The 16408-nt window shown below is 41.0% G+C and overlaps 1 protein-coding gene across 6 annotated transcripts in view; it reads right to left on the bottom strand.

Annotated features, from left to right (window-relative positions):
* LOC128694541 (rho guanine nucleotide exchange factor 11) overlaps positions 1 to 16408 on the bottom strand; it is a 474507-nt gene that overhangs the window by 181335 nt on the left and 276764 nt on the right. The gene's annotated exons all lie outside the window — the stretch shown is intronic.

The following is a 16408-nucleotide window of genomic DNA, read 5'->3' as shown; positions in this document are numbered from 1 at the left end:
AGAGGAGGGAAAGAGGAAGAGGAGATTAGTCGAGAGGGTGCAGCGTACTGACGAAGAGCTAGAAAATGAGACGGGAAGAATATATTCTCCCTTAATGACATGCTTAGTACATTAAGACAAACGTCTAGCTCTTTGCCCTACCTCTACCTCTGTTTATACAGGTATCTTTCACAATAAATATCAAGAGCTGTAACAGCTTCGGTAAATTACGTGGAGTTCGTATCCTGTATCCACCACTGCTTTCTCTACTTAGGTAGGAGACACTAGTGCTACACTACAGTGCTGTCACAGCACACCAGGTTAGGTAGGAGACACTAGTGCTACACTACAGTGCTGTCACTGCACACCAGGTTAGGTAGGAGACACTAGTGCTACACTACAGTGCTGTCACAGCACACCAGGTTAGGTAGGAGACACTAGTGTTACACTACAGTAGTCACAACAACACACCAGGTTAGGTAGGAGACACTAGTGCTACACTACTATTATGACAACCACCCCATTCTATGTTCATCTGCAACTCATTTATGTAAAACTGGACTGGTCTTTACTCCCCACATACCTCTGTCCTATCTGCTCAGTATGTGCAGCATCCAACGAAACATCTCTTCACCCTTACCTCCACATACCTTTCCAAATACGTCTTTTTACTCTCTACGACTGTCGAGAAGTTAAGACCCCAGCATGGCGAAACTCTAGTCTTAATAATTTTTTACATTCCTGCACTCATCCTTTTAATGACCAACGCTCTTTCCCAAGTGACCAAGACGGACTGACAGCAACCAGCAACCAAACACTATAAAAATATGTTAACACCATTAAACGAGCCAACTACTGAGAATATACAAACTTACTTGCAGTGTATGAACTAGCTACTATAGCACATATGAACCAGCCAGAGGAGTTCATATGAACTAGCTAGCAGAGTACATTTGAACCAGCACAAAGTCAGCTTGGGAATAAATAATGGTGAATGTTTCCTTTTACTGGATTACTGTACGGTAGAGGGTGTTAAAAACCAATAATATATATATATATATATATATATATATATATATATATATATATATATATATATATATAATATATATATATATATATATATATATATATTATTGTAGTACAGTATGTCCTTTCATTTAGTATCTCGAGTAAAGTATTCTACATCACAGTAACTTCCTACCAAAAAATCTAGTCTATCATAACTTAAAACAAATTATTTCTAAAAGAACACAAACACTTTTACAAATCACAATCCGGGGAATTTCAATCGGTCAGTCCCCTTCCCTACATCATGTAGGAGTGACATTTTAACACTTATGTATGTGACCCATCCCGTGTGATGGAATATGACTGGGAAACTTTGTTAGTTTTTGTTCCCACTATGCAATTATCAAATACAAAAGGGTAACAGCGCACTGCTGATATAACCAATTTTGCTAAATAAAAATAAAGGCAAGGGTGATGTAGCTTTGTATGTCGTGAACAAGATGACAAGGAGGATTTACTTATGTCACAATAAGAACAAGAACGCAAAATATAATCCTACGTAACAAGCAATGTTCAAGGGATGTCGCAAAATATTTCTTCACAGAGTGGTAAATACAGCAGATATAATAAAGAAAACAGACAAGAAATTTAAGTGATAAAGTTATAACAGACTGAACACTGTGACAAGCTATTTATGCACCTACAACTAAGCAATTTCACACCTACTTTAACAACTAAAATGCTTCATCAGGTGCAGTTTATTCTTGTATTAGCCGGCAAATTATCCTTATCCACTTCAGCTTGTTCCAATCTCCTCTTTAACAGACACTGAAAAGTGGGAGAACATCTACGTCTCTCAATTGCCAGCAGAGAACGTGGATTGGTATTCAACAGAATGTGCTTGAGCTGCTCCTCTTCTTGTCAATTACCAAATTCTTTGAGAATCGTTAACATACTAAGGCTAATCCAATTAGCATTAACGAAAGCAAGATGTATGGCATTATTACTCTTGCTAAGCACACTAACACACACACACACACACAGGGAGGAACACCAACAAGTGCTGGATGAGGTACACATAACCGAGGAGGTGAAGAAACTATGTGAACTTGATACCTCAAAGGCGGTGGGACCAGACATCTCTCCGTGGGTCCTTAGAGAGGGAGCAGATATGCTGTGTGTGCCACTAACAAAGATCTTCAACACATCCATTGAAACTGGGCAAGTCCCTGAGGTATGGAAGATGGCAAATGTAGTCCCAATTTTTAAAAAAGGAGACAGACACGAGGCATTAAACAACAGACCTGTGTCACTATCGTGTATAGTATGCAAAGTCATGGAGAAGATCCTCAGAAGGAGAGTGGTGGAGCACATGGAAAGAAACAAGTGTAAAATTGACAACCAGCACGGTTTCAGGGAAGTAAAATCCTGTGTCATAAACCTACTGAAGTTTTATGACAAGGTGACAAGTTCCTCACAAGAGGTTACTGCAAAAGCTAGAGGATCAAACACACACAACAGGAAAGGCACTGTAATGGACCAGAGAATACCTGACAGGGAGGTAACGAGTCATGGTACGTGACGAGGTATCAGAGTGGGCGCCTGCTGTTTTTGGTATATTTGAATGGCATAACGGAAGGAATAGACTCAGAAGTGTCCTTGTTTGCAGATGATGTGAAGTTAATGAGGAGAATCAAATCGGTTGAGGATCAGGCAGGAGTACAAAGAAACCTGGACAGGCTACAAGCCTGGTCCAGCAACTGGCTCCTTGAATTTAACCCTGCCAAATGCAAAGTCATGAAGATCGGGGAAGGGCAAAGAAGACCGCAGACACAGTATAGTCTAGGTGGCCAAAGACTGCAAACCTCACTCAAGGAAAAAGATCTTGGGGTGAGTATAATGCCGAGCACATCTACTGAGGCGCACATCAATCGGATAACCGCTGCAGCGTACGGGCATCTAGCAAACCTAAGGACAGCGTTCCGATACCTCAGCAAGGAATTGTTCAAGACTCTGTACACCATGTGATGAATGGTTTTGAAAACCGACAAGTTGAAGATTGAGACACTTATGCAACATATGAGAATCTTTATTTAGGAAACGTTTCGCCACACAGTGGCTTCATCAGTCCAACACAAAGCAGAAAGGTGTCAAGAGAGGAGGAGTTTCCTAAATAAAGATTCCCATATGTTGCATAAGTGTCTCAATCTTCAACTTGTCGGTTTTCAAAACCATTCATCACAACTGTCAGACACTGCAGCATCATGGGATCTTGATACAAAGAATTCTTCAAACTTGTCCAACCTTTGGACGAAGACCTACTTCGACTAGTGGATGGTACCACTATGACCCCGCCTCCTGCTGCTTCGCCTCACCTGACTACAGTATATAAGCCACGTCTACGGCCCTATGCTGTACATTCTACAAGATTGATGGACTGAGCACATCGACTCCAGGCTGAGAGACTGATTACCTCAAACTCCTCCTCTCCTTACACCTTTCTGGTTTGTGTTGGACTGATGAAGCCACTGTGTGGCGAAATGTTTCCTAAATAAAGATTCCCATATGTTGCATAAGTGTCTCAATCTTCAACTCTGTACACCATTTACGTCAGGCCCATACTGGAGTATGCAGCACCAGTTTTGAATCCACACCTGGTCAAGCACGTCAAGAAATTAGAGAAAGTGCAAAGGTTTGCAACAAGACTAGTCCCAGAGCTAAGGGGATTGTTCTAAGAAGAAAGGTTAAGGGAAATTGGCCTGACGACACTGGAGGACAGGAGGGTCAGGGGAGACATGATAACGACATATAAAATACTGCGCGGAATAAACAAGGTGGACAAAGACAGGATGTTCCAGAGATGGGACACAGAAACAAGGGGCCACAATTGGAAGCTGAAGACTCAGATGGGTCAAAGGGATGTTAGTAAGTATTTCTTCAGTCATAGTGTTGTCAGGAAGTGGAATAGTCTGGCAAGTGATGTAGTGGAGGCAGGAACCATACACAGTTTTAAGACGAGGTATGATGTTAAATTAGACACATGTGCAACTCTTGGGTATCTTTGTTGAGGAAACGTTTCGCCACACAGTGGCTTCATCAGTCCATACAAAGGATAAATTTGAAGAACATGAGGAGAATGAGGTAATCAGTCCCTCAGCCTTGAGTCGATGTGGCTGAGGGACTGATTACCTCATTCTCCTCCTGTTCAAGTTTATCCTTTGTATGGACTGATGAAGCCACTGTGTGGCGAAACGTTTCCTCAATAAAGATACCCAAGAGTTGCAACCACAAATAGGTGAGCACACACACACATGAAAAAAATCACAACAAACGCGTGATTGCAAATATATAAAAGTAACAGTGAAAATAGGAAAAACATTTGAGCACAATAAAGTGTCCCGTTATTTTTTTTCCCCTTTTCACCTGTTATGTTTTCAATGTTTGAACAAAAAAGTTAAAACAACAAAAAATATTCAAGTCCATCATGAATAAATCACATATTAAAAATATATATATATATAATTTTCAAATACAGTTTGGCCCGCTGGATTTTTGGTAGTTAGAATTGCTTCACAATATGACTCACGAAATCGTAATGACACGATTGCAATCGTGTCATTACGATTTCGTGAGTCATGTTGGCGGCTTTGAGGCTTTGAGGGGACTTGAGCTAGAGTTCGTCACGGCCACGCTAGCTGGAGATTCGTCTATAAAAACTTGCATTTGTGGTCACAGTGGTGTCTATGCTAACCTTCCTATGGTGTAGAAATATACCCAGTTGGACGAATCTTATTGTGGCTAGCTGGTCCAGTGGCTAACGCGACGGTCTGGAGTTTTGAGACTCGGATTGCGGGTTCTATCCCCGCCCGTGGTATGGTTTGCTTCACAGTATTTTGCTTCCTTTATCACTTTATCCACCAGCACCCTTTATTCTGCCTTAGGGTTCTCTTCTTCGTTTAACATCCTTCCTTCTGGCCTTGCTCCCCCACCTTCCCCATTTGTCACTAAACCTCCTCTGAATTTATCCTCCAGGTCGAATGTGCTATCAGTGCTGAGTGTGGCTTCCCAACAGAAATAAACTTCAATTAAATATCACAAACATAAGATCGTAGATCAACTGCCACTACAAATAGTCATGAAGTAAACGTTTAAGAAAACCTGATGTGGTAATTCCAAGTCCATCGTATTTTTCAAGTGCTATTAGCTTGCGGAAAGCACCATTTTTTCAGACGAGCGCATGCAGACTCGCTTGTATACAGACGAGGTAATTTTCGGGTGTATATGAGAGGCCAGAAGCGAAGCGGACCTCCAAATACAGCACAAGGCTGTTAAAAACTGTCGTAGAATTATGTATAATATTTATATAGCTAACTGCAGTCAGTGAGTTTGAATATTAAACATCAAAGAAACAAAATATTTTGTGCTAACAACACTGGAAGTTAGAGCAATTAAAACAAGAGCGCCACAATTCAGTGACCATTATCCCATAGAGGTCGTAGAGGGAACACATGCTCCTAGCGACGCTTGCAACATGTTGTACACAGTTGTGATCTAGGGAAAGCAACGAAGGAGCTGAGGAGCGACCTGACTGCCAATGGCCTACGCAGCGGCTCTCCACTGCCAGTTATGGGCCAGAAGGCGGCGCCACCTTACCACAGCTACTTCCTCTCACCAATACCAACCACCTCACACACTGGCGACCACCACGTCACTAACTTTCTCACAACGCTGCAATTACCCATTCACCATTACAAATATGTTTTCTCTACATGAAGCCGAACACAATAACTAACTGCTGGGGCGCTTCCTGCATCTACGTTATATTGTGGCCATACCACTATTATTAAAACTGCACATTAACGCATATGAAAAACCTGTAAGACGAATATCGCTTATCAGTATCCTGATTAATTCCCTTCCCTTTAGTAGTTAAAGCAGCTAGCACATAATCAAAAAAGTATAGATTCGATGCCCGAGATATGAGTGGAATATGGGAAAGTCTAATTACACCTGCAGTCACTACTCACTTGACAATAAATAGATACCTGGCTGTTAGTTGCAAACAATTAAGGGTCGCGCCAAGCGGAAAGTTCAAATGCAAATAATAATAATAATAATAATAATAATAATAATAATAATAATAAAAAGACGAGACATCACAAGCACTGCTCTGTTCTTCTAAGCATGAACAGGCGATAAGTCAACTCACTAACTCTCACGCTCTCTCTCTCTCTCTCTCTCTCACTCACACACACACACACACACACACACACACATACACACACACACACACACACACACACACACACACACACACACACACACACGTACCCACGCTCACCCTGGAGTGTTCTTTTACTCTCAACTTCACAGAATATAATGAGACACTTAAAGATTCACGACTCGTCTCAACACCTCACTGCTCATTTTCTGCCAAGGTCCTAATTTATTTCTGTAATTTATAATTCTTATACCGTCTCCCTCCTCACTCTACTCAAGGTACACCTTGTCTCACACTGGACACAAGGTACACCTTGTGCCTTACCTCAAAATGCCCTCCTCGGTCTGGGCAAGATGATAATGTTCATGACAACGCACTAACCCGTGAGGTGTAAGAAGTTTATTGAGCTATCGAATTAATTATATCTTAAGACGGAATCAAATAGCAAGCCGTCGCTTCTTGCCGCGTCCCCCGCCATCTTGTCAACGGCACCACTCAACAGGTTAACATATAACGAGACCCGTACCAGTGACTCCTATTACCTGTTTCGCGGGTTCTACTACCCTTGCAGACTGACCAAAGGCCAGTCTTCAATGCTGCTGCTGTTGCCGGCCCACTGGCTAATATAGCTGCCACAGCCTAGCTGATATACTTTTGATATACCTTCGAAGAGTTTAGAGAGTTTAACTACTCTCAAAACCCGGCCATGGGCCAGGCTCGCCCGGTGCCTGCCTGATCAACCAGGCTGTTGCTGCTGGAGGCCCGCTGCCCCACATATCCATCACAGCCTGGTTGATCTGGCACTTGAAGATACTCGTCCAGTTTCCTCTCGAAGGCTTCTACACTTGTTCCAGCCGTGTTTCTGATATCTTCTGGTAAGATGTTGAAAAGTCTGGGACCCCGGATGTTGATACAGTGTTCCCTTATTGTCCCCACCGCACCCCTGCTCCTCACTGGGTTTATTTCACTCTTCCTCCCATCTCTCTCGCTCCAGTATGTTGTTACGGCAGTGCGCAGATTTGTAACCAGGCCATCGAGTACTTTCTAGGTATATATTATTATGTATCTCTCTCTCCTCCGCTCCAATGAGTACATGTTCAAAACTTGAAGGTGATATAGCACATCGTAGGGGCAAGAGGTCCAGGGTTTTTCTTGAAGGTTTTTACACTTGCCCCGGCAATATTTCCGATATCATCTGGTAGTAAGGAGATGAATCTTGGCCCACTGATGCTGATAGTGTTCTCTTACGCTTACTGCACCCATGCTTTTCCATGGACCTATTTTACATTTCCTCCCATATCTCTCGTTCCATTAAGTTATGGTACTGAGTAGCTTCCATGTATATATTGTTAAGTATCACTTCGCTCCAGAGAGTACATTTCAAGTACAGTACTTTGAGTGCTTTAAGGTCTTCTTGCTGGCAGTAAGCGATCTTCGTACATTTTTTAGCTCTTAATAGTTCGCCTGCCTTGAACAGAGCCATCAACACCGAATATTATAAACGAAAGAACACAAGTGACTTGAATACTGTAGTCTTACCATTTTCGTTATTATTCTTGTTCTGAGAGTCCTCATTATTATCCCTATCATTTTTTACTGGCCATCGTAGCATTTGTTTTGTGTGTTCCCTGAATGACAGTTCATCTGACATTATACCTAAACTTTAGTTCCTTGAGATAGTACTCCTGCATTTTACATACAATGTTCATTCTGTTTTCATTCTTTCCACATGCAAGCAGCTGGAATATGTCATCAATGAACATCACGTCAGTTTCCGGTGGAAAACTGTTAATATCTAGCGGGGCCATTTTCACACTTTTTATATCGTTCGCAAAGAATGATATAAAGCTGTGGCGAATGTTTTACTGTCTCCTATGAAGAGGAGAAACAGTGAAAGTTCCAAGACCGTACTTTAGGGTACTGAACTTTTTACTTTGCTAGATTCTGTTTTGTTTACTGTTACTCTTCGTGTTCTATTAGAAGACTGAATCTCCATTTTCCCACTTTCCCAGTTATACCTACTAACCTCATTTTATAGGCTAACACTTCATGGTCGCATTTGTCAAATAACTTCAAGAACGTGTAGACCGCATCTGCATTTTGGTTTTCTCCTTAATTAAGCCTCCGTGAATTTGCCAGAGAGTTGTGAAAAGCATGATTTTTGCTGCTCTAAATCCATGTTGATTTTATCTACGTAGGCAATGCTTTTTATGAGATTAATTTGACATCTCGCAGCCCTGTCGAAGACTTGTGCGTGATGTTAGTACTATTGGCCTGTAATGTGTGTGATGTTAGTGCTACTGTGTATCGTTCCAGTCACGGTATTGTGCCTTTTTTTGTTATTGTTAGTGCTACTGACCTGCAATTTTTTGCCACTATCCCTGGTGTCACCTTTGTGTACTTTTTAAGGTCTCTGGGATTTCATCTAGACCTATGCTATTTTTCCATTGAATTCGGAATGTTTGCACTAGAATTCCTTATAGTTCTAAGAATCAGGCCCAGGTGCTGCATGTATGGGTATGCTGGTTTTTTCGCATTCACAGGGCTTTGTGTTTATGTCAAATATAAGAGTTGCAGGGTGTGCGGGAGTAACGAAAAAACTAGCTAGATCCTCAACTCTCCTATCGTTTAGTGGATTGTAATTTCATGATTTCGTTCGTTTATTTTTTGTCATCGGTGTAAGAACCTCGTTGGAGTAGTGGGTAACATTTGATTTCACAAGTGAAGATATATTTACATTTTTTTTTTTTTACAAATTCCTGAACGCTTTTTCTTCCTTTAGTATTTCTTCGTTCTAATATGAATGCTGTACTTTCTGCTCTCTTTATGTATCAGTAATCTCCCAGTGCATTACCTAATCTTTGCAGTGACTCCAGCTCGTTTTAAAAAATGTTTCTATAAATTCTTCTACGTTCTCTTTCAACAGTTGATCTTGTAGACCGTGTATGCCTCTGTATTCAATGTTTCCATGCACTGACAGGACAGAAAATGTGTAACAGTTCTTTATGTTCTCCCAGTCAATTCTCTGAATGTTTACTGAACATCTACCACGTTGGCTATTTCTTAGGTTCTCTACACATGAAAGATCTTTCTTCAACCTTCACACTGGAGTGACTTATAATAAGGACTCGACTTGTTAAGAGTTTGTTTGACCCATCAACACATTATTTGTCTTTGTAATCTATGTCTTTTACTAATGTCAGTAAATACTTTGCAGGGTTATTAAAAACAAAATTATCTTCAAGAGGTAAAGTTCTTGATCAACCAGGTTGTTGTACTTACATCAGACTGTGTGCTGGTATCACCAACAGCCACACTGTTCAGGCTGTTTGTCTTATCCGTGACAAGGTAGCGGAGACGACAATCCCCCTAACTACCTTCAGGTAACTACAGGATGGTCTAGGAGGAGTATGGTGAGGTTCAAAATAAGAAGACCCAGAAGTAGAATATTTTCAGTTTAGTTTTGTTCATGTTAATTTTGCAGCAATGATTCGTCTTTTCTTTTCAATACAATTTAATCAAGCTCCAGTCAAATACAGTTTTTATAAATTTCTTTGTTGTATTTTCAATAACTTTCAGATCACATGGTGTGTTTGCAGGTTATATTCTCCGGTTCACATAGGCAGCAGCTCCCAAAATGTTCAAGAAATGCACAGTCTTAACACACTCCACTACTCTTGATATGGATTTTGTTCATTTGTTGTAAGGCAAATCAGCTGACGTGGGTCTTGATCACGTGATGACCACCTCAGTAGTTCATTATGATCATCGTAAATAATCAAGGCAACAGAACACTCGTAACAGATTTCATTGTATATACCCTTTCCTTTCCTAGGATCAAACTTGATTACCTCCCACTCCTTAGGCGCAGTAAGACTCTTACATGTTTAGTGCTTTCCCAAGATAATCAAGATAAATTTAGTGCCTGGTAGAGCATGACTTAATCCGTCAATTTAAAAAAAATATATAATCAAACTAAAGCAATTATCATTATCATATAAAATAAAGACATGCAGAAAGTAAAACAGTGGAGATTATTTACTATATTCACACAAGTGCGCTAGACGCAGTGCTACAAGACAGCGGGATAGGACAGAACAGCTATGTGGACCTGACGGCTTGGATGACCAAACTAACAAAAAAGTGGTCTCAGGCGAGGGTAGAATAATTCTTCAAACTGATCGAAGGTATACCACAGGTATGAAAGGAATGATCAGTCCACCCAGACAAGACTAATTATGGAAACTGGTCAAAGGTGTACCACAGGTATGATATGAATGACCAGTACACCCAGACTGGACTAATTATATTAGACTTTTAGGAGCAGCAAACACTAGAAGTCTTGGAATTGCTGTTACAGTAACACATTGGTCAGCGAAAATTCTGACACGGCTCTGTTATATAACGATTTACTGAGCGGTGCACAACTGACCATATAGCCGAGGAGCTACTTAATTGCACATCGTCACTCATACTTTAAGTGAGCGTTCCGCCATAAAGACGGTAATATTAGCCCATACAGCTGACAGATTAAAGCAGAAATAATTTGATTCATGTAATTCGCTTTGCTATAATTTTAAAATTTTAATTAAATTTTAAGTTTCATGTGGATATACCTACATTAAGTCACCTTACTATTCACTTTGCAGAACTGAATAAAATGTAGCTCTTCTGGAGAGGTTTCTTATTCTTGACTTCTCAGTTTGAGGATATCATCCTAGTAGCCCCAACGTTGGACATGCAACACTTTGCCAAAATCTTTCCTCAAATATGGTGGCCAAAACTGCATGCAATAGTGGAGAATAAAACATATCAGCGACACTAATACAACTCAAATAATCTACCAATAAAGCTTACTGCCTTAGCACACTGCCTGTGTTACCTCGCATTATTTACCATTACTCCCAAACCCGTTTCTTCAGATGCTGTCAGTACTTCTTCGGTTTTTAATAAAGCTGGTCATTTTAATTATTCGTATGTATCACTTCGTATTTACCACTACTGATTTTCATTTGCAATTTAATAGTACAAATGACTAAGTTCTAAGTTACGATGCAATCTTAAGCGGTGTCTGCAGCTGACCATCGTTCAGTACGATGTGTACAAAGCACTCAGAGCTAGGCGAGTGCAGTTAGGTAGAATGTTCGTCTTGATAAGCGGACTGTGGATGTCTCCAAAACACCTTGTACTAAATGACCCGCGAGTTTATCGTTTCACATAAAGCATAATAATTACTCAAAATTGGAAAAAAAAGATAATTTGCGCAGAGGGACAAATTTAGAGAACTGCAGCTTTCATCCTATGAATGAAGCTACCGTCAGAGATCGTGCATTTATCTATACAACTGATACGTCACTGGCGTGTCAGGCCTGATTGTTTAATATAAAAAACCCACAAGCATCTGGAGGTCGGAGGAAGTATCAGGTGCAGTGGACACTTAAGTGGGGCGAGTAGGACGAGTCAACGATGTCAAGACAAACCACTTAGAAGCTTTCACTTCAATTAGTAACAAGCTATGGCTTATCTTTATTTTAGGCCGCTACGAACACAAAAAAGATTCTAAACAAAATTTTAAAGCGCAAGAACTCGAGAAAAATAAGAATACTGGCAAACTCGAACCCAAGCACACGAAAAACTTATAATAAACAATTATTTATGTTGCACATGTTGCAAATGTATGGAATAAAGAGTAGGTTACTGAAAGCAGTGAAGAGTTTTTACGAGGATAGTGAGGCTCAGGTTAGAGTATGAAGGAGAGAGGGAGATTATTTCCCAATAAAAATAAGCCTTAGACAGGGATATGTGATGTCACCATGGTTGTTCAATATATTTATAGATGGGGACGAGAAGTGAATGCTCGGATGTTGGCAAGTGTGGGATTAAATGATAAAGAATCTAACACAAAGTGGGAGTTGTCACAGGTGCTTTTTGCTGATGACACTACTTTTGGGAGATTCTGAAGAGAATCTGCAGAGGTTGGTAGGGTATGTAAAAGAAGCAAATTAAAAGTGAACAAAGGAAAGAGTAAGGTGATAAGGACAACAAAAAATTTAGGTAATGAATGATTGGATATAAGATTGGAGGGAGTGTGAAAGGGAATGTATTCGGATATTTGGGAGTGACTTGACAGCAGATGGATTTATGAAAGACAAAGTGGATTATAGAATTGATGAGGGGGGAAAGAGTGGTGCAGTGAGGAGTCTGTGGGGACAAAGGACGTTATCCATGGAAGCAAAGAGTGGAATGTATGAGAGTATAGCTATACCAACGCTCTTTTATGGGCGTGAAGCACGGGTGGTGAATGTTGCAACAAGAAGGCTGGAGACAGCGGAGATGTCATGTCTGAGGGCAATGTGCAGTGTGAATATAATGCAGAGATTCTGTAGTTTGGAAATCAGGAGGTGCAGGGTTACTAAACGCATTATCCAGAGGACTGAGGAGGGGTTGAGGTGGTTATTATCCAGAGGACTGAGGAGGGGTTGAGGTGGTTCGGACATTCAGGGAGGATGAAACAAAATACAGTGACTTGGAGAGGGTATAAATCTGTAGTGGAAGGAAGGCAGGGTAGGGGTAGGCCTAGGAAAGGTTGAAGGGAGGGGGTAAAGGTGGTTTTGTGTGCATGGAGCCTACACTTCCAGCAAACGTGCATGAGCGTGTTATAGGAGCAAGTGAAGACAAATGGTTTTTATGATGATGTGCTGTTGGAGTGTGAGCAAAGTAACATTTATGAAGGGATTCAGTGAAATCGGCAAGCCAGACTTGAGTCCTGGAGGTGGGACGTACAGTGCCTAAGCTTGGAAGGACGGGTGTTGATGTTGCAATTTTTTAACTTTAGTGCAGGCGCGCGTCTGGCAAGACGGTGATGGAGTGAATGATGAAAATGTTTCTTCGTTTTCGGATTACCTTGCCTTGGTGGGAAACGGCCGATGTGTTAAAAAAAACTAATTATTAGTATTATTATTGTTTAATCCCTGGAAAGCACTAAATCCAGTACCCAAAACACATTTATCTTGTCAAAGTCTTCTCTGTCTCTCTCGTGTTGTTAAACAGTAGGTTATCTATTACAATGTGATAGTTCGGGAAATGGTGAAAACCTGGTACATAATACCGACAGGCTGTACTGAAGAGGTGCTTTAGTTCCTCCGTCTTCTAATAACATTCTCATTTTTCCACTATAATCTACCTTGTCTATAATTACTATCGCATTTGCTTTGTTTGTTTCGTAAGGTGAAGGCTAGGACCTTTCCTTAATTCATGGTATAATTGTGTTGCAATACAATTGTCCTCAAAGATTTGTTAAGTTATACCATAAATTAAGGAAAATCCTAGACTTCACCTTACGAAACAAACCAAATGCGATAGTAATTATGGATAAAGTATATTATAATGGAAAAATGAACATATTATTAAAAGACAGAGGCACTTACGTGCCCCTTAAAGGCGCGAGCAAACACACAGGACACAACGGAATCTTGGTACAGAGGACATTTTCGATAACTTTGTACCTCTGTATGTATACTCAAATTACTAAATAAATAAATAAATAAATAAATAAACTTTATTGCCTGATAAGTACTACGAGTGAGAAGGGTTGGATTTCAGGGAGACCTACCCAGTGAATATTAAAATGGTATAAAATACCGACAGGTTGTTAGGTAAGACACATGCAACAGTTAGGTTTTCTACACTGCTTCTCAATGATTACCTTCTTACTTCTATTAGTGGGCCTCGCCCCTTCTGTCGTCAAGATTTTCTCCGCCTCACCTTGACAGTATACAAGTCCCCAGGTTGGGCAAATGTTTTTGTTAATGGGTTTGAGAAGGACCTGCCTAGCATAAGCTAATAGGCCTGCTGCAGTGTTCCTCATTTATGTTCTTATGCTGATGCTTCAACTTCACACTGTTCCAGATTCTGCAGCAGAACTCATCTCCAAGTTGAAGGACTGACTACCTCAAAACTACGTCTTCGAGGGTGATGGACTGATTACGTCGTCTTTATATCTATACTACTACTACTGCCTCCTCTGTATTCGACTGAAGAAGCCTATTATGTAGGTGAAAAGTTTCGGAATAAAGATACCTAACCGTTGCACATGTGTTTTTCCTATCAACTTCTCGGTATTATGTACCATTATCATTTAAACTACTTTTTTTCCCTGATTGTTTTCAGTTACACTCACTATGTCAGGTTTCTCTCTCAGCTCTAATATTTCTGAGATCATTTATTCTGTAAAATATAGTTTAGTGGTGAACACGTGTGCTAGTGATGCACTCTTATGTAGAGGGGAGTAAACCTAGTAGCTACCAGAGAAGAGGCGGGGCCAGGAGCTGTGACTCGACCCCGGCAACCACAAATAAGTACACGTGCTGGTGTGGGGCTGGCTGGGCCCATGCCGCTTACAAGACATACAAAACAATACTCAAATGTGAGAGTGAAGCCTCTGAGGTGACACAGGTAACACGCAGTGGTAACGATGACCTTCTCTAGCACAAACTTTAGTCACTTTAGGGTGTCGTATTACTGAGAGGTTTCGTACCTATTCATCGAGGCAAAAATAAATTACAAATGTCTTTGAAATGCCGACTTAATAACTGGCTAAGTAATAATCACAACTTAGAACCAAGTAGCGTCACGCCGACAACAGTGAAGAAAAGACTTATTGCAGGAAAAGCTATTACCAGGACGTTTCGATCAATCATGACTCGATAAAAATATTAAACAGATAGAAACTTACCAACCCGTAACCGTGTCATTATTTCACTATCACACGAATGAAAGTGACAAGTCTGTATGAGTAATTACCGTGGCATTTATCAAAACTACAAGTGTCTTACACAATGAGTTGCAATAAGTAAGTTCTTTCCAAAAGTGTGGTTACTAGACGATGGATAAAAGAAGACAAAGTCAGAAAGACGAATACAAAGGACAATCCCGTGACATTTGGCAGTCGAGTATGGACTACTAAAGCTGATCGTAATTACTTAGTAAACGAGCAGGAAGCATGTCATTGTATGAACTCTAAAACATTCACTTGGCAATCATTTTCCAGTCCATATCTTGACAAGATGATTAATATGAAGTTTCGGGTATATACAATATGAGGCCCAGCTAATGATTACGACAAATTATGAACCAGAGTCTGAGAGGCCATACACCCTGTGATACATGTAGAATTACCAGCATAATAGAAGCCACAGGTAAGCATGTAGGTACAAATAAACCAGGTGAGGACAAAAACTAAAACTCAAGAGCAATGAGTCCATCAAAGTAAGCCAACGGTCGTTGTAGCCGTGCCAATGGCTACCATACGCCATACCCCCGGCCGGGATTGAACCCGCGGTCATAGAGTCTCAAAACTCCAGCCCGTCGCGCTAGCGACGGGCTGGAGTGTCATTACGATTTCTTAAGTCAGCTACCATACGCGTCCACGTCCCTGCCACAGCCGGGCACCACTGAACGGGTGGTCTCATGACGAAGACCGGTGTCGGGTGGCGGTCTTTGACGGGTTAACAAAAAAAAAAAAAGACTAATGATTGCTTGCAGAGAGAGAGAGAGAGAAGGGGAGAGGCAGGTATGTGGGGGTAGAATAAACCAGGTGACATTAATAATTAACTGAAGGAGCCGTCAGTCATCAAATTGGGGTTGGAAGGGGGGGGGTTGGAGGGGAAGAGAAGAGGTATAAACGCTCGAAGACAGGAAGAGCAAGATAAACAAACGAAGGGAAGGGATAAAAGGACAAGGAGAGAGGCAGACACTGACGAGGGAAGGGGCAAACAGACGAGGATGGGGAAGGATAAACAGACGAGGATGAGGAGGGATAAACAGACGAGGATGGGGAGGGATAAACAGACGAGGATGGGGAGGGATAAACAGACGAGGATGGGGAGGGATAAACAGACGAGGATGGGGAGGGATAAACAGACGAGGGAAGAGAGGATAAACAGACAAGGGAAAAAAACGATAAACAAGGGGGAGGGAGGGATAAAACAAAGGAGGAGAGATGGGTAATCAGGTTAGGGAAAGTATGAATAGACGAGGGAAGGAAAGGGATAAACACACAAGGGGAAGAAATGGATAAACAACGAGGGAAAAAAGGATAAACAAACGAGAGGAAGAAACAAACAAGGGGAAGAAACGGATAAACAAAAGAGAATAAAGGGATAAACAAACAAGGGGAATAAAGGGATAAACAAACAA

Source organism: Cherax quadricarinatus, chromosome 51, assembly GCF_038502225.1.
Source record: "Cherax quadricarinatus isolate ZL_2023a chromosome 51, ASM3850222v1, whole genome shotgun sequence".
Classification (NCBI taxonomy): Eukaryota; Metazoa; Arthropoda; class Malacostraca; order Decapoda; family Parastacidae; genus Cherax; species Cherax quadricarinatus.
The sequence above is the reverse complement of the archived record's forward strand: the minus strand, read 5'-3'. Positions and strand labels throughout refer to the sequence as shown.